General features: G+C 45.6%; 53 pseudogenes; all 53 read left to right on the top strand.

Annotated features, from left to right (window-relative positions):
- Window positions 1-48: 48 nt before the first annotated feature.
- Window positions 49-167, top strand: LOC140094036 (5S ribosomal RNA; annotated as a pseudogene).
- A 70-nt stretch (window positions 168-237) lies between these two features.
- LOC140087119 (5S ribosomal RNA) lies at window positions 238-356 on the top strand (annotated as a pseudogene).
- Window positions 357-426: 70 nt separating this feature from the next.
- Window positions 427-545, top strand: LOC140080431 (5S ribosomal RNA; annotated as a pseudogene).
- Window positions 546-615: 70 nt separating this feature from the next.
- LOC140080430 (5S ribosomal RNA) lies at window positions 616-734 on the top strand (annotated as a pseudogene).
- Window positions 735-992: 258 nt separating this feature from the next.
- Window positions 993-1,111, top strand: LOC140080429 (5S ribosomal RNA; annotated as a pseudogene).
- Window positions 1,112-1,181: 70 nt separating this feature from the next.
- Window positions 1,182-1,300, top strand: LOC140090261 (5S ribosomal RNA; annotated as a pseudogene).
- Window positions 1,301-1,559: 259 nt separating this feature from the next.
- Window positions 1,560-1,678, top strand: LOC140080428 (5S ribosomal RNA; annotated as a pseudogene).
- A 70-nt stretch (window positions 1,679-1,748) lies between these two features.
- Window positions 1,749-1,867, top strand: LOC140090259 (5S ribosomal RNA; annotated as a pseudogene).
- A 259-nt stretch (window positions 1,868-2,126) lies between these two features.
- LOC140091330 (5S ribosomal RNA) lies at window positions 2,127-2,245 on the top strand (annotated as a pseudogene).
- A 70-nt stretch (window positions 2,246-2,315) lies between these two features.
- LOC140080275 (5S ribosomal RNA) lies at window positions 2,316-2,434 on the top strand (annotated as a pseudogene).
- Window positions 2,435-2,685: 251 nt separating this feature from the next.
- LOC140080427 (5S ribosomal RNA) lies at window positions 2,686-2,804 on the top strand (annotated as a pseudogene).
- Window positions 2,805-2,874: 70 nt separating this feature from the next.
- LOC140088288 (5S ribosomal RNA) lies at window positions 2,875-2,993 on the top strand (annotated as a pseudogene).
- A 70-nt stretch (window positions 2,994-3,063) lies between these two features.
- LOC140090356 (5S ribosomal RNA) lies at window positions 3,064-3,182 on the top strand (annotated as a pseudogene).
- A 70-nt stretch (window positions 3,183-3,252) lies between these two features.
- Window positions 3,253-3,371, top strand: LOC140086583 (5S ribosomal RNA; annotated as a pseudogene).
- Window positions 3,372-3,441: 70 nt separating this feature from the next.
- Window positions 3,442-3,560, top strand: LOC140085705 (5S ribosomal RNA; annotated as a pseudogene).
- Window positions 3,561-3,630: 70 nt separating this feature from the next.
- Window positions 3,631-3,749, top strand: LOC140086582 (5S ribosomal RNA; annotated as a pseudogene).
- Window positions 3,750-3,819: 70 nt separating this feature from the next.
- Window positions 3,820-3,938, top strand: LOC140085703 (5S ribosomal RNA; annotated as a pseudogene).
- Window positions 3,939-4,008: 70 nt separating this feature from the next.
- LOC140084600 (5S ribosomal RNA) lies at window positions 4,009-4,127 on the top strand (annotated as a pseudogene).
- A 70-nt stretch (window positions 4,128-4,197) lies between these two features.
- Window positions 4,198-4,316, top strand: LOC140087118 (5S ribosomal RNA; annotated as a pseudogene).
- A 70-nt stretch (window positions 4,317-4,386) lies between these two features.
- Window positions 4,387-4,505, top strand: LOC140078649 (5S ribosomal RNA; annotated as a pseudogene).
- A 70-nt stretch (window positions 4,506-4,575) lies between these two features.
- LOC140087985 (5S ribosomal RNA) lies at window positions 4,576-4,694 on the top strand (annotated as a pseudogene).
- A 259-nt stretch (window positions 4,695-4,953) lies between these two features.
- On the top strand, window positions 4,954-5,072 carry LOC140090527 (5S ribosomal RNA; annotated as a pseudogene).
- A 70-nt stretch (window positions 5,073-5,142) lies between these two features.
- Window positions 5,143-5,261, top strand: LOC140097847 (5S ribosomal RNA; annotated as a pseudogene).
- Window positions 5,262-5,520: 259 nt separating this feature from the next.
- LOC140088165 (5S ribosomal RNA) lies at window positions 5,521-5,639 on the top strand (annotated as a pseudogene).
- A 251-nt stretch (window positions 5,640-5,890) lies between these two features.
- On the top strand, window positions 5,891-6,009 carry LOC140098390 (5S ribosomal RNA; annotated as a pseudogene).
- Window positions 6,010-6,268: 259 nt separating this feature from the next.
- Window positions 6,269-6,387, top strand: LOC140080426 (5S ribosomal RNA; annotated as a pseudogene).
- A 70-nt stretch (window positions 6,388-6,457) lies between these two features.
- LOC140085426 (5S ribosomal RNA) lies at window positions 6,458-6,576 on the top strand (annotated as a pseudogene).
- A 70-nt stretch (window positions 6,577-6,646) lies between these two features.
- Window positions 6,647-6,765, top strand: LOC140090258 (5S ribosomal RNA; annotated as a pseudogene).
- A 259-nt stretch (window positions 6,766-7,024) lies between these two features.
- LOC140091328 (5S ribosomal RNA) lies at window positions 7,025-7,143 on the top strand (annotated as a pseudogene).
- Window positions 7,144-7,213: 70 nt separating this feature from the next.
- LOC140080263 (5S ribosomal RNA) lies at window positions 7,214-7,332 on the top strand (annotated as a pseudogene).
- A 440-nt stretch (window positions 7,333-7,772) lies between these two features.
- Window positions 7,773-7,891, top strand: LOC140091327 (5S ribosomal RNA; annotated as a pseudogene).
- Window positions 7,892-7,961: 70 nt separating this feature from the next.
- Window positions 7,962-8,080, top strand: LOC140080250 (5S ribosomal RNA; annotated as a pseudogene).
- Window positions 8,081-8,331: 251 nt separating this feature from the next.
- LOC140087295 (5S ribosomal RNA) lies at window positions 8,332-8,450 on the top strand (annotated as a pseudogene).
- A 70-nt stretch (window positions 8,451-8,520) lies between these two features.
- LOC140088042 (5S ribosomal RNA) lies at window positions 8,521-8,639 on the top strand (annotated as a pseudogene).
- Window positions 8,640-8,709: 70 nt separating this feature from the next.
- LOC140085355 (5S ribosomal RNA) lies at window positions 8,710-8,828 on the top strand (annotated as a pseudogene).
- Window positions 8,829-8,898: 70 nt separating this feature from the next.
- LOC140086581 (5S ribosomal RNA) lies at window positions 8,899-9,017 on the top strand (annotated as a pseudogene).
- A 70-nt stretch (window positions 9,018-9,087) lies between these two features.
- On the top strand, window positions 9,088-9,206 carry LOC140086089 (5S ribosomal RNA; annotated as a pseudogene).
- A 448-nt stretch (window positions 9,207-9,654) lies between these two features.
- LOC140094984 (5S ribosomal RNA) lies at window positions 9,655-9,773 on the top strand (annotated as a pseudogene).
- Window positions 9,774-9,843: 70 nt separating this feature from the next.
- On the top strand, window positions 9,844-9,962 carry LOC140099592 (5S ribosomal RNA; annotated as a pseudogene).
- A 70-nt stretch (window positions 9,963-10,032) lies between these two features.
- On the top strand, window positions 10,033-10,151 carry LOC140080425 (5S ribosomal RNA; annotated as a pseudogene).
- Window positions 10,152-10,223: 72 nt separating this feature from the next.
- On the top strand, window positions 10,224-10,342 carry LOC140094218 (5S ribosomal RNA; annotated as a pseudogene).
- Window positions 10,343-10,412: 70 nt separating this feature from the next.
- On the top strand, window positions 10,413-10,531 carry LOC140080423 (5S ribosomal RNA; annotated as a pseudogene).
- Window positions 10,532-10,601: 70 nt separating this feature from the next.
- Window positions 10,602-10,720, top strand: LOC140091972 (5S ribosomal RNA; annotated as a pseudogene).
- Window positions 10,721-10,790: 70 nt separating this feature from the next.
- LOC140092985 (5S ribosomal RNA) lies at window positions 10,791-10,909 on the top strand (annotated as a pseudogene).
- Window positions 10,910-11,168: 259 nt separating this feature from the next.
- On the top strand, window positions 11,169-11,287 carry LOC140080422 (5S ribosomal RNA; annotated as a pseudogene).
- Window positions 11,288-11,357: 70 nt separating this feature from the next.
- Window positions 11,358-11,476, top strand: LOC140090257 (5S ribosomal RNA; annotated as a pseudogene).
- A 259-nt stretch (window positions 11,477-11,735) lies between these two features.
- On the top strand, window positions 11,736-11,854 carry LOC140095333 (5S ribosomal RNA; annotated as a pseudogene).
- A 70-nt stretch (window positions 11,855-11,924) lies between these two features.
- LOC140084587 (5S ribosomal RNA) lies at window positions 11,925-12,043 on the top strand (annotated as a pseudogene).
- Window positions 12,044-12,294: 251 nt separating this feature from the next.
- On the top strand, window positions 12,295-12,413 carry LOC140080421 (5S ribosomal RNA; annotated as a pseudogene).
- A 70-nt stretch (window positions 12,414-12,483) lies between these two features.
- On the top strand, window positions 12,484-12,602 carry LOC140087116 (5S ribosomal RNA; annotated as a pseudogene).
- A 70-nt stretch (window positions 12,603-12,672) lies between these two features.
- Window positions 12,673-12,791, top strand: LOC140080420 (5S ribosomal RNA; annotated as a pseudogene).
- Window positions 12,792-12,861: 70 nt separating this feature from the next.
- Window positions 12,862-12,980, top strand: LOC140087115 (5S ribosomal RNA; annotated as a pseudogene).
- Window positions 12,981-13,050: 70 nt separating this feature from the next.
- LOC140078638 (5S ribosomal RNA) lies at window positions 13,051-13,169 on the top strand (annotated as a pseudogene).
- The last annotated feature ends 401 nt before the right edge of the window (window positions 13,170-13,570 follow it).

Raw genomic sequence — 13,570 nt, 5'->3', positions numbered from 1 at the left:
TAGTTTTTCTATGAGATAGTAAAAGAAGGTTCAAATTGAACAGCTGCTGTCAACGGCCATTCTAAGCTGAATGTGCCTGCTCTCGTCAGATGGCAGCAGCAATGCAGCTTAAGGCTTGGCAAGTACCAGCATGGGAGACTGGCTGGGAATCCCAAGTTCTGTTGACCTTTTTGAACCTGAAAATTGTGTTAGTTTCTCTATGAGATAGTAAAAGAAGGTTTAAATTGAACAGCTGCTGTCAACGGCCATTCTAAGCTGAATGTGCCTGCTCTCGTCAGATCGCAGCAACAATGCAGCTTAAGGCTTGGCAAGTACAAGCATGGGAGACTGGCTGGGAATCCCAAGTTCTGTTGACCTTTTTGAACCTGAAAATTGTTAGTTTCTCTGTCAAAGATGGTAAAAGAAGGTTCAAATTGAACAGCTGCTGTCAACGGCCATTCTAAGCTGAATGTGCCTGCTCTCGTCAGATCGCAGCAGCAATGCAGCTTAAGGCTTGGCAAGTACCAGCATGGGAGACTGGCTGGGAATCCCAAGTTCTGTTGACCTTTTTGAACCTGAAAATTGTGTTAGTTTCTCTATGAGATAGTAAAAGAAGGTTCAAATTGAACAGCTGCTGTCAACGGCCATTCTAAGCTGAATGTGCCTGCTCTCGTCAGATCGCAGCAGCAATGCAGCTTAAGGCTTGGCAAGTACCAGCATGGGAGACTGGCTGGGAATCCCAAGTTCTGTTGACCTTTTTGACCTGAAAATTGTGTTAGTTTCTCTATGAGATAGTAAAAGAAGGTTCAAATTGAACAGCTGCTGTCAACGGCCATTCTAAGCTGAATGTGCGTGCTCTTGTCGGATCACAGCAGCGATGCGGCTTAAGGCTTGGCAAGTACCAGCATGGGAGACTGGCTGCGAATTCCAAGTTCCGTTGACCTTTTTGAACCTGAAAATTGTGTTAGTTTCTCTATGAGATAGTAAAAGAAGGTTCAAACTGAACAGCTGCTGTCAACGGCCATTCTAAGCTGAATGTGCCTGCTCTCGTCAGATCGCAGCAGCAATGCAGCTTAAGGCTTGGCAAGTACCAGCATGGGAGACTGGCTGGGAATCCCAAGTTCTGTTGACCTTTTTGAACCTGAAAATTGTTAGTTTCTCTGTCAAAGATGGTAAAAGAAGGTTCAAATTGAACAGCTGCTGTCAACGGCCATTCTAAGCTGAATGTGCCTGCTCTCGTCAGATGGCAGCAGCAATGCAGCTTAAGGCTTGGTAAGTACCAGCATGGGAGACTGGCTGGGAATCCCAAGTTCCGTTGACCTTTTTGAACCTGAAAATTGTGTTAGTTTCTCTATGAGATAGTAAAAGAAGGTTCAAATTGAACAGCTGGTGTCAACGGCCATTCTAAGCTGAATGTGCGTGCTCTTGTCGGATCACAGCAGCGATGCGGCTTAAGGCTTGGCAAGTACCAGCATGGGAGACTGGCTGCGAATCCCAAGTTCCGTTGACCTTTTTGAACCTGAAAATTGTGTTAGTTTCTCTATGAGATAGTAAAAGAAGGTTCAAACTGAACAGCTGCTGTCAACGGCCATTCTAAGCTGAATGTGCCTGCTCTCGTCAGATCGCAGCAGCAATGCAGCTTAAGGCTTGGCAAGTACCAGCATGGGAGACTGGCTGGGAATCCCAAGTTCTGTTGACCTTTTTGAACCTGAAAATTGTTAGTTTCTCTGTCAAAGATGGTAAAAGAAGGTTCAAATTGAACAGCTGCTGTCAACGGCCATTCTAAGCTGAATGTGCCTGCTCTCGTCAGATGGCAGCAGCAATGCAGCTTAAGGCTTGGTAAGTACCAGCATGGGAGACTGGCTGGGAATCCCAAGTTCCGTTGACCTTTTTGAACCTGAAAATTGTGTTAGTTTCTCTATGAGATAGTAAAAGAAGGTTCAAATTGAACAGCTGGTGTCAACGGCCATTCTAAGCTGAATGTGCGTGCTCTTGTCGGATCACAGCAGCGATGCGGCTTAAGGCTTGGCAAGTACCAGCATGGGAGACTGGCTGCGAATCCCAAGTTCCGTTGACCTTTTTGAACCTGAAAATTGTGTTAGTTTCTCTATGAGATAGTAAAAGAAGGTTCAAACTGAACAGCTGCTGTCAACGGCCATTCTAAGCTGAATGTGCCTGCTCTCGTCAGATCGCAGCAGCAATGCAGCTTAAGGCTTGGCAAGTACCAGCATGGGAGACTGGCTGGGAATCCCAAGTTCAGTTGACCTTTTTGAACCTGAAAATTGTGTTAGTTTCTCTATGAGATAGTAAAAGAAGGTTCAAATTGAACAGCTGCTGTCAACGGCCATTCTAAGCTGAATGTGCCTGCTCTCATCAGATCGCAGCAGCAATGCAGCTTAAGGCTTGGCAAGTACCAGCATGGGAGACTGGCTGGGAATCCCAAGTTCTGTTGACCTTTTTGAACCTGAAAATTGTGTTAGTTTCTCTATGAGATAGTAAAAGAAGGTTCAAATTGAACAGCTGCTGTCAACGGCCATTCTAAGCTGAATGTGCCTGCTCTCGTCAGATCGCAGCAGCTTAAAGCTTGGCAAGTACCAGCATGGGAGACTGGCTGGGAATCCCAAGTTCCGTTGACCTTTTTGAACCTGAAAATTGTGTTAGTTTCTCTATGAGATAGTAAAAGAAGGTTCAAATTGAACAGCTGCTGTCAACGGCCATTCTAAGCTGAATGTGCCTGCTCTCGTCAGATCGCAGCAGCAATGCAGCTTAAGGCTTGGCAAGTACCAGCATGGGAGACTGGCTGGGAATCCCAAGTTCTGTTGACCTTTTTGAACCTGAAAATTGTGTTAGTTTCTCTATAACATAGTAAAAGAAGGTTCAAATTGAACAGCTGCTGTCAACGGCCATTCTAAGCTGAATGTGCCTGCTCTCGTCAGATCGCAGCAGCAATGCAGCTTAAGGCTTGGCAAGTACCAGCATGGGAGACTGTCTGGGAATCCCAAGTTCCGTTGACCTTTTTGAACCTGAAAATTGTGTTAGTTTCTCTATGAGATAGTAAAAGAAGGTTCAAATTGAACAGCTGCTGTCAACGGCCATTCTAAGCTGAATGTGCCTGCTCTCGTCAGATCGCAGCAGCAATACAGCGTAAGGCTTGGCAAGTACCAGCATGGGAGACTGGCTGGGAATCCCAAGTACTGTTGACCTTTTTGAACCTGAAAATTGTGTTAGTTTTTCTATGAGATAGTAAAAGAAGGTTCAAATTGAACAGCTGCTGTCAACGGCCATTCTAAGCTGAATGTGCCTGCTCTCGTCAGATCGCAGCAGCAATGCAGCTTAAGGCTTGGCAAGTACCAGCATGGGAGACTGGCTGCGAATTCCAAGTTCCGTTGACCTTTTTGAACCTGAAAATTGTGTTAGTTTCTCTATGAGATAGTAAAAGAAGGTTCAAACTGAACAGCTGCTGTCAACGGCCATTCTAAGCTGAATGTGCCTGCTCTCGTCAGATCGCAGCATCAATGCAGCTTAAGGCTTGGCAAGTACCAGCATGGGAGACTGGCTGGGAATCCCAAGTTCTGTTGACCTTTTTGAACCTGAAAATTGTTAGTTTCTCTGTCAAAGATGGTAAAAGAAGGTTCAAATTGAACAGCTGCTGTCAACGGCCATTCTAAGCTGAATGTGCCTGCTCTCGTCAGATCGCAGCAGCAATGCAGCTTAAGGCTTGGCAAGTACCAGCATGGGAGACTGGCTGCGAATTCCAAGTTCCGTTGACCTTTTTGAACCTGAAAATTGTGTTAGTTTCTCTATGAGATAGTAAAAGAAGGTTCAAACTGAACAGCTGCTGTCAACGGCCATTCTAAGCTGAATGTGCCTGCTCTCGTCAGATCGCAGCATCAATGCAGCTTAAGGCTTGGCAAGTACCAGCATGGGAGACTGGCTGGGAATCCCAAGTTCTGTTGACCTTTTTGAACCTGAAAATTGTTAGTTTCTCTGTCAAAGATGGTAAAAGAAGGTTCAAATTGAACAGCTGCTGTCAACGGCCATTCTAAGCTGAATGTGCCTGCTCTCGTCAGATCGCAGCAGCAATACAGCTTAAGGCTTGGCAAGTACCAGCATGGGAGACTGGCTGGGAATCCCAAGTTCTGTTGACCTTTTTGAACCTGAAAATTGTGTTAGTTTCTCTATGAGATAGTAAAAGAAGGTTCAAATTGAACAGCTGCTGTCAACGGCCATTCTAAGCTGAATGTGCCTGCTCTCGTCAGATCGCAGCAACAATGCAGCTTAAGGCTTGGCAAGTACAAGCATGGGAGACTGGCTGGGAATCCCAAGTTCTGTTGACCTTTTTGAACCTGAAAATTGTTAGTTTCTCTGTCAAAGATGGTAAAAGAAGGTTCAAATTGAACAGCTGCTGTCAACGGCCATTCTAAGCTGAATGTGCCTGCTCTCGTCAGATCGCAGCAGCAATGCAGCTTAAGGCTTGGCAAGTACCAGCATGGGAGACTGGCTGGGAATACCAAGTTCCGTTGACCTTTTTGAACCTGAAAATTGTGTTAGTTTCTCTATGAGATAGTAAAAGAAGGTTCAAACTGAACAGCTGCTGTCAACGGCCATTCTAAGCTGAATGTGCCTGCTCTCGTCAGATCACAGCAGCAATGCAGCTTAAGGCTTGGCAAGTACCAGCATGGGAGACTGGCTGGGAATCCCAAGTTCCGTTGACCTTTTTGAACCTGAAAATTGTGTTAGTTTCTCTATGAGATAGTAAAAGAAGGTTCAAATTGAAAAGCTGCTGTCAACGGCCATTCTAAGCTGAATGTGCGTGCTCTTGTCGGATCACAGCAGCGATGCGGCTTAAGGCTTGGCAAGTACCAGCATGGGAGACTGGCTGCGAATTCCAAGTTCCGTTGACCTTTTTGAACCTGAAAATTGTGTTAGTTTCTCTATGAGATAGTAAAAGAAGGTTCAAACTGAACAGCTGCTGTCAATGGCCATTCTAAGCTGAATGTGCCTGCTCTCGTCAGATCGCAGCATCAATGCAGCTTAAGGCTTGGCAAGTACCAGCATGGGAGACTGGCTGGGAATCCCAAGTTCTGTTGACCTTTTTGAACCTGAAAATTGTTAGTTTCTCTGTCAAAGATGGTAAAAGAAGGTTCAAATTGAACAGCTGCTGTCAACGGCCATTCTAAGCTGAATGTGCCTGCTCTCGTCAGATGGCAGCAGCAATGCAGCTTAAGGCTTGGCAAGTACCAGCATGGGAGACTGTCTGGGAATCCCAAGTTCTGTTGAGCTTTTTGAACCTGAAAATTGTGTTAGTTTCTCTATGAGATAGTAAAAGAAGGTTCAAATTGAACAGCTGGTGTCAACGGCCATTCTAAGCTGAATGTGCGTGCTCTTGTCGGATCACAGCAGCGATGCGGCTTAAGGCTTGGCAAGTACCAGCATGGGAGACTGGCTGCGAATCCCAAGTTCCGTTGACCTTTTTGAACCTGAAAATTGTGTTAGTTTCTCTATGAGATAGTAAAAGAAGGTTCAAATTGAACAGCTGCTGTCAACGGCCATTCTAAGCTGAATGTGCCTGCTCTCGTCAGATCGCAGCAGCAATGCAGCTTAAGGCTTGGCAAGTACCAGCATGGGAGACTGTCTGGGAATCCCAAGTTCCGTTGACCTTTTTGAACCTGAAAATTGTGTTAGTTTCTCTATGAGATAGTAAAGGAAGGTTCAAATTGAACAGCTGCTGTCAACGGCCATTCTAAGCTGAATGTGCCTGCTCTCGTCAGATCGCAGTAGCTTAAAGCTTGGCAAGTACCAGCATGGGAGACTGGCTGGGAATCCCAAGTTCCGTTGACCTTTTTGAACCTGAAAATTGTGTTAGTTTCTCTATGAGATAGTAAAAGAAGGTTCAAATTGAACAGCTGCTGTCAACGGCCATTCTAAGCTGAATGTGCCTGCTCTCGTCAGATCGCAGCAGCAATGCAGCGTAAGGCTTAGCAAGTACCAGCATGGGAGACTGGCTGGGAATCCCAAGTTCTGTTGACCTTTTTGAACCTGAACATTGTGTTAGTTTCTCTATGAGATAGTAAAAGAAGGTTCAAATTGAACAGCTGCTGTCAACGGCCATTCTAAGCTGGATGTGCGTGCTCTTGTCGGATCACAGCAGCGATGCGGCTTAAGGCTTGGCAAGTACCAACATGGGAGACTGGCTGCGAATTCCAAGTTCCGTTGACCTTTTTGAACCTGAAAATTGTGTTAGTTTCTCTATGAGATAGTACAAGAAGGTTCAAACTGAACAGCTGCTGTCAACGGCCATTCTAAGCTGAATGTGCCTGCTCTCGTCAGATCGCAGCAGCAATGCAGCTTAAGGCTTGGCAAGTACCAGCATGGGAGACTGGCTGGGAATCCCAAGTTCTGTTGACCTTTTTGAACCTGAAAATTGTTAGTTTCTCTGTCAAAGATGGTAAAAGAAGGTTCAAATTGAACAGCTGCTGTCAACGGCCTTTCTAAGCTGAATGTGCCTGCTCTCGTCAGATCGCAGCAGCAATGCAGCTTAAGGCTTGGCAAGTACCAGCATGGGAGACTGGCTGGGAATCCCAAGTTCCGTTGACCTTTTTGAACCTGAAAATTGTGTTAGTTTCTCTATGAGATAGTAAAAGAAGGTTCAAATTGAACAGCTGCTGTCAACGGCCATTCTAAGCTGAATGTGCCTGCTCTCGTCAGATGGCAGCAGCAATGCAGCTTAAGGCTTGGTAAGTACCAGCATGGGAGACTGGCTGGGAATCCCAAGTTCCGTTGACCTTTTTGAACCTGAAAATTGTGTTAGTTTCTCTATGAGATAGTAAAAGAAGGTTCAAATTGAACAGCTGGTGTCAACGGCCATTCTAAGCTGAATGTGCGTGCTCTTGTCGGATCACAGCAGCGATGCGGCTTAAGGCTTGGCAAGTACCAGCATGGGAGACTGGCTGCGAATCCCAAGTTCCGTTGACCTTTTTGAACCTGAAAATTGTGTTAGTTTCTCTATGAGATAGTAAAAGAAGGTTCAAACTGAACAGCTGCTGTCAACGGCCATTCTAAGCTGAATGTGCCTGCTCTCGTCAGATCGCAGCAGCAATGCAGCTTAAGGCTTGGCAAGTACCAGCATGGGAGACTGGCTGGGAATCCCAAGTTCAGTTGACCTTTTTGAACCTGAAAATTGTGTTAGTTTCTCTATGAGATAGTAAAAGAAGGTTCAAATTGAACAGCTGCTGTCAACGGCCATTCTAAGCTGAATGTGCCTGCTCTCATCAGATCGCAGCAGCAATGCAGCTTAAGGCTTGGCAAGTACCAGCATGGGAGACTGGCTGGGAATCCCAAGTTCTGTTGACCTTTTTGAACCTGAAAATTGTGTTAGTTTCTCTATGAGATAGTAAAAGAAGGTTCAAATTGAACAGCTGCTGTCAACGGCCATTCTAAGCTGAATGTGCCTGCTCTCGTCAGATCGCAGCAGCTTAAAGCTTGGCAAGTACCAGCATGGGAGACTGGCTGGGAATCCCAAGTTCCGTTGACCTTTTTGAACCTGAAAATTGTGTTAGTTTCTCTATGAGATAGTAAAAGAAGGTTCAAATTGAACAGCTGGTGTCAACGGCCATTCTAAGCTGAATGTGCGTGCTCTTGTCGGATCACAGCAGCGATGCGGCTTAAGGCTTGGCAAGTACCAGCATGGGAGACTGGCTGCGAATCCCAAGTTCCGTTGACCTTTTTGAACCTGAAAATTGTGTTAGTTTCTCTATGAGATAGTAAAAGAAGGTTCAAACTGAACAGCTGCTGTCAACGGCCATTCTAAGCTGAATGTGCCTGCTCTCGTCAGATCGCAGCAGCAATGCAGCTTAAGGCTTGGCAAGTACCAGCATGGGAGACTGGCTGGGAATCCCAAGTTCAGTTGACCTTTTTGAACCTGAAAATTGTGTTAGTTTCTCTATGAGATAGTAAAAGAAGGTTCAAATTGAACAGCTGCTGTCAACGGCCATTCTAAGCTGAATGTGCCTGCTCTCATCAGATCGCAGCAGCAATGCAGCTTAAGGCTTGGCAAGTACCAGCATGGGAGACTGGCTGGGAATCCCAAGTTCTGTTGACCTTTTTGAACCTGAAAATTGTGTTAGTTTCTCTATGAGATAGTAAAAGAAGGTTCAAATAGAACAGCTGCTGTCAACGGCCATTCTAAGCTGAATGTGCGTGCTCTCGTCAGATCGCAGCAGCTTAAAGCTTGGCAAGTACCAGCATGGGAGACTGGCTGGGAATCCCAAGTTCCGTTGACCTTTTTGAACCTGAAAATTGTGTTAGTTTCTCTATGAGATAGTAAAAGAAGGTTCAAATTGAACAGCTGCTGTCAACGGCCATTCTAAGCTGAATGTGCCTGCTCTCGTCAGATCGCAGCAGCAATGCAGCTTAAGGCTTGGCAAGTACCAGCATGGGAGACTGGCTGGGAATCCCAAGTTCTGTGGACCTTTTTGAACCTGAAAATTGTGTTAGTTTCTCTATAACATAGTAAAAGAAGGTTCAAATTGAACAGCTGCTGTCAACGGCCATTCTAAGCTGAATGTGCCTGCTCTCGTCAGATCGCAGCAGCAATGCAGCTTAAGGCTTGGCAAGTACCAGCATGGGAGACTGTCTGGGAATCCCAAGTTCCGTTGACCTTTTTGAACCTGAAAATTGTGTTAGTTTCTCTATGAGATAGTAAAAGAAGGTTCAAATTGAACAGCTGCTGTCAACGGCCATTCTAAGCTGAATGTGCCTGCTCTCGTCAGATCGCAGCAGCAATGCAGCGTAAGGCTTGGCAAGTACCAGCATGGGAGACTGGCTGGGAATCCCAAGTACTGTTGACCTTTTTGAACCTGAAAATTGTGTTAGTTTTTCTATGAGATAGTAAAAGAAGGTTCAAATTGAACAGCTGCTGTCAACGGCCATTCTAAGCTGAATGTGCCTGCTCTCGTCAGATCGCAGCAGCAATGCAGCTTAAGGCTTGGCAAGTACCAGCATGGGAGACTGGCTGCGAATTCCAAGTTCCGTTGACCTTTTTGAACCTGAAAATTGTGTTAGTTTCTCTATGAGATAGTAAAAGAAGGTTCTAACTGAACAGCTGCTGTCAACGGCCATTCTAAGCTGAATGTGCCTGCTCTCGTCAGATCGCAGCATCAATGCAGCTTAAGGCTTGGCAAGTACCAGCATGGGAGACTGGCTGGGAATCCCTAGTTCTGTTGACCTTTTTGAACCTGAAAATTGTTAGTTTCTCTGTCAAAGATGGTAAAAGAAGGTTCAAATTGAACAGCTGCTGTCAACGGCCATTCTAAGCTGAATGTGCCTGCTCTCGTCAGATGGCAGCAGCAATGCAGCTTAAGGCTTGGCAAGTACCAGCATGGGAGACTGGCTGGGAATCCCAAGTTCTGTTGAGCTTTTTGAACCTGAAAATTGTGTTAGTTTCTCTATGAGATAGTAAAAGAAGGTTCAAATTTAACAGCTGCTGTCAACGGCCATTCTAAGCTGAATGTGCGTGTTCTTGTCGGATCACAGCAGCGATGCGGCTTAAGGCTTGGCAAGTACCAGCATGGGACACTGGCTGCGAATTCCAAGTTCCGTTGACCTTTTTGAACCTGAAAATTGTGTTAGTTTCTCTATGAGATAGTAAAAGAAGGTTCAAACTGAACAGCTGCTGTCAACGGCCATTCTAAGCTGAATGTGCCTGCTCTCGTCAGATTGCAGCATCAATGCAGCTTAAGGCTTGGCAAGTACCAGCATGGGAGACTGGCTGGGAATCCCAAGTTCTGTTGACCTTTTTGAACCTGAAAATTGTTAGTTTCTCTGTCAAAGATGGTAAAAGAAGGTTCAAATTGAACAGCTGCTGTCAACGGCCATTCTAAGCTGAATGTGCCTGCTCTCGTCAGATCGCAGCAGCAATGCAGCTTAAGGCTTGGCAAGTACCAGCATGGGAGACTGGCTGGGAATCCCAAGTTCCGTTGACCTTTTTGAACCTGAAAATTGTGTTAGTTTCTCTATGAGATAGTAAAAGAAGGTTCAAATTGAACAGCTGCTGTCAACGGCCATTCTAAGCTGAATGTGCCTGCTCTCGTCAGATCGCAGCAGCAATGCAGCTTAAGGCTTGGCAAGTACCAGCATGGGAGACTGGCTGGGAATCCCAAGTTCTGTTGACCTTTTTGAACCTGAAAATTGTGTTAGTTTCTCTGTCAAAGATGGTAAAAGAAGGTTCAAATTGAACAGCTGCTGTCAACGGCCATTCTAAGCTGAATGTGCCTGCTCTCGTCAGATGGCAGCAGCAATGCAGCTTAAGGCTTGGTAAGTACCAGCATGGGAGACTGGCTGGGAATCTCAAGTTCCGTTGACCTTTTTGAACCTGAAAATTGTGTTAGTTTCTCTATGAGATAGTAAAAGAAGGTTCAAATTGAACAGCTGCTGTCAACGGCCATTCTAAGCTGAATGTGCCTGCTCTCGTCAGATCGCAGCAGCAATGCAGCTTAAGGCTTGGCAAGTACCAGCATGGGAGACTGGCTGGGAATCCCAAGTTCTGTTGACCTTTTTGAACCTGAAAATTGTGTTAGTTTCTCTATGAGATAGTAAAAGAAGGTTCAAATTGAACAGCTGCTGTCAACGGCCATTCTAAGCTGAATGTGCCTGCTCTCGTCAGATGGCAGCAGCAATGCAGCTTAAGGCTTGGTAAGTACCAGCATGGGAGACTGGCTGGGAATCCCAAGTTCTGTTGACCTTTTTGAACCTGAAAATTGTGTTAGTTTCTCTATGAGATAGTAAAAGAAGGTTCAAATTGAACAGCTGCTGTCAACGGCCATTCTAAGCTGAATGTGCCTGCTCTCGTCAGATCGCAGCAGCAATGCAGCTTAAGGTTTGGCAAGTACCAGCATGGGAGACTGGCTGGGAATCTCAAGTTCTGTTGACCTTTTTGAACCTGAAAATTGTGTTAGTTTCTCTATGAGATAGTAAAAGAAGGTTCAAATTGAACAGCTGCTGTCAACGGCCATTCTAAGCTGAATGTGCGTGCTCTTGTCGGATCACAGTAGCGATGCGGCTTAAGGCTTGGCAAGTACCAGCATGGGAGACTGGCTGCGAATTCCAAGTTCCGTTGACCTTTTTGAACCTGAAAATTGTGTTAGTTTCTCTATGAGATAGTAAAAGAAGGTTCAAACTGAACAGCTGCTGTCAACGGCCATTCTAAGCTGAATGTGCCTGCTCTCGTCAGATCGCAGCAGCAATGCAGCTTAAGGCTTGGCAAGTACCAGCATGGGAGACTGGCTGGGAATCCCAAGTTCTGTTGACCTTTTTGAACCTTAAAATTGTTAGTTTCTCTGTCAAAGATGGTAAAAGAAGGTTCAAATTGAACAGCTGCTGTCAACGGCCATTCTAAGCTGAATGTGCCTGCTCTCGTCAGATGGCAGCAGCAATGCAGCTTAAGGCTTGGTAAGTACCAGCATGGGAGACTGGCTGGGAATCCCAAGTTCCGTTGACCTTTTTGAACCTGAAAATTGTGTTAGTTTCTCTATGAGATAGTAAAAGAAGGTTCAAATTGAACAGCTGGTGTCAACGGCCATTCTAAGCTGAATGTGCGTGCTCTTGTCGGATCACAGCAGCGATGCGGCTTAAGGCTTGGCAAGTACCAGCATGGGAGACTGGCTGCGAATCCAAAGTTCCGTTGACCTTTTTGAACCTGAAAATTGTGTTAGTTTCTCTATGAGATAGTAAAAGAAGGTTCAAACTGAACAGCTGCTGTCAACGGCCATTCTAAGCTGAATGTGCCTGCTCTCGTCAGATCGCAGCAGCAATGCAGCTTAAGGCTTGGCAAATACCAGCATGGGAGACTGGCTGGGAATCCCAAGTTCCGTCGACCTTTTTGAACCTGAAAATTGTGTTAGTTTCTCTATGAGATAGTAAAAGAAGGTTCAAATTGAACAGCTGCTGTCAACGGCCATTCTAAGCTGAATGTGCCTGCTTTCATCAGATCGCAGCAGCAATGCAGCTTAAGGCTTGGCAAGTACCAGCATGGGAGACTGGCTGGGAATCCCAAGTTCTGTTGACCTTTTTGAACCTGAAAATTGTGTTAGTTTCTCTATGAGATAGTAAAAGAAGGTTCAAATTGAACAGCTGCTGTCAACGGCCATTCTAAGCTGAATGTGCCTGCTCTCGTCAGATCGCAGCAGCTTAAAGCTTGGCAAGTACCAGCATGGGAGACTGGCTGGGAATCCCAAGTTCCGTTGACCTTTTTGAACCTGAAAATTGTGTTAGTTTCTCTATGAGATAGTAAAAGAAGGTTCAAATTGAACAGCTGCTGTCAACGGCCATTCTAAGCTGAATGTGCCTGCTCTCGTCAGATCGCAGCAGCAATGCAGCTTAAGGCTTGGCAAGTACCAGCATGGGAGACTGGCTGGGAATCCCAAGTTCTGTTGACCTTTTTGAACCTGAAAATTGTGTTAGTTTCTCTATGAGATAGTAAAAGAAGGTTCAAATTGAACAGCTGCTGTCAACGGCCATTCTAAGCTGAATGTGCCTGCTCTCGTCAGATCGCAGCAACAATGCAGCTTAAGGCTTGGCAAGTACAAGCATGGGAGACTGGCTGGGAATCCCAAGTTCTGTTGACCTTTTTGAACCTGAAAATTGTTAGTTTCTCTGTCAAAGATGGTAAAAGAAGGTTCAAATTGAACAGCTGCTGTCAACGGCCATTCTAAGCTGAATGTGCCTGCTCTCGTCAGATCGCAGCAGCAATGCAGCTTAAGGCTTGGCAAGTACCAGCATGGGAGACTGGCTGGGAATCCCAAGTTCTGTTGACCTTTTTGAACCTGAAAATTGTGTTAGTTTCTCTATGAGATAGTAAAAGAAGGTTCAAATTGAACAGCTGCTGTCAACGGCCATTCTAAGCTGAATGTGCCTGCTCTCGTCAGATCGCAGCAACAATGCAGCTTAAGGCTTGGCAAGTACAAGCATGGGAGACTGGCTGGGAATCCCAAGTTCTGTTGACCTTTTTGAACCTGAAAATTGTTAGTTTCTCTGTCAAAGATGGTAAAAGAAGGTTCAAATTGAACAGCTGCTGTCAACGGCCATTCTAAGCTGAATGTGCCTGCTCTCGTCAGATCGCAGCAGCAATGCAGCTTAAGGCTTGGCAAGTACCAGCATGGGAGACTGGCTGGGAATACCAAGTTCCGTTGACCTTTTTGAACCTGAAAATTGTGTTAGTTTCTCTATGAGATAGTAAAAGAAGGTTCAAACTGAACAGCTGCTGTCAACGGCCATTCTAAGCTGAATGTGCCTGCTCTCGTCAGATCACAGCAGCAATGCAGCTTAAGGCTTGGCAAGTACCAGCATGGGAGACTGGCTGGGAATCCCAAGTTCCGTTGACTTTTTTGAACCTGAAAATTGTGTTAGTTTCTCTATGAGATAGTAAAAGAAGGTTCAAATTGAACAGCTGCTGTCAACGGCCATTCTAAGCTGAATGTGCGTGCTCTTGTCGGAGCACAGCAGCGATGTGGCTTAAGGCTTGGCAAGTACCAGCATGGGAGACTGGCTGCGAATTCCAAGTTCCGTTGACCTTTTTGAACCTGAAAATTGTGTT

Source organism: Engystomops pustulosus, chromosome 9 (genome assembly GCF_040894005.1).
Source record: "Engystomops pustulosus chromosome 9, aEngPut4.maternal, whole genome shotgun sequence".
NCBI classification, from domain to species: Eukaryota; Metazoa; Chordata; class Amphibia; order Anura; family Leptodactylidae; genus Engystomops; species Engystomops pustulosus.
This window is presented reverse-complemented; position numbering and strand designations above follow the sequence as displayed.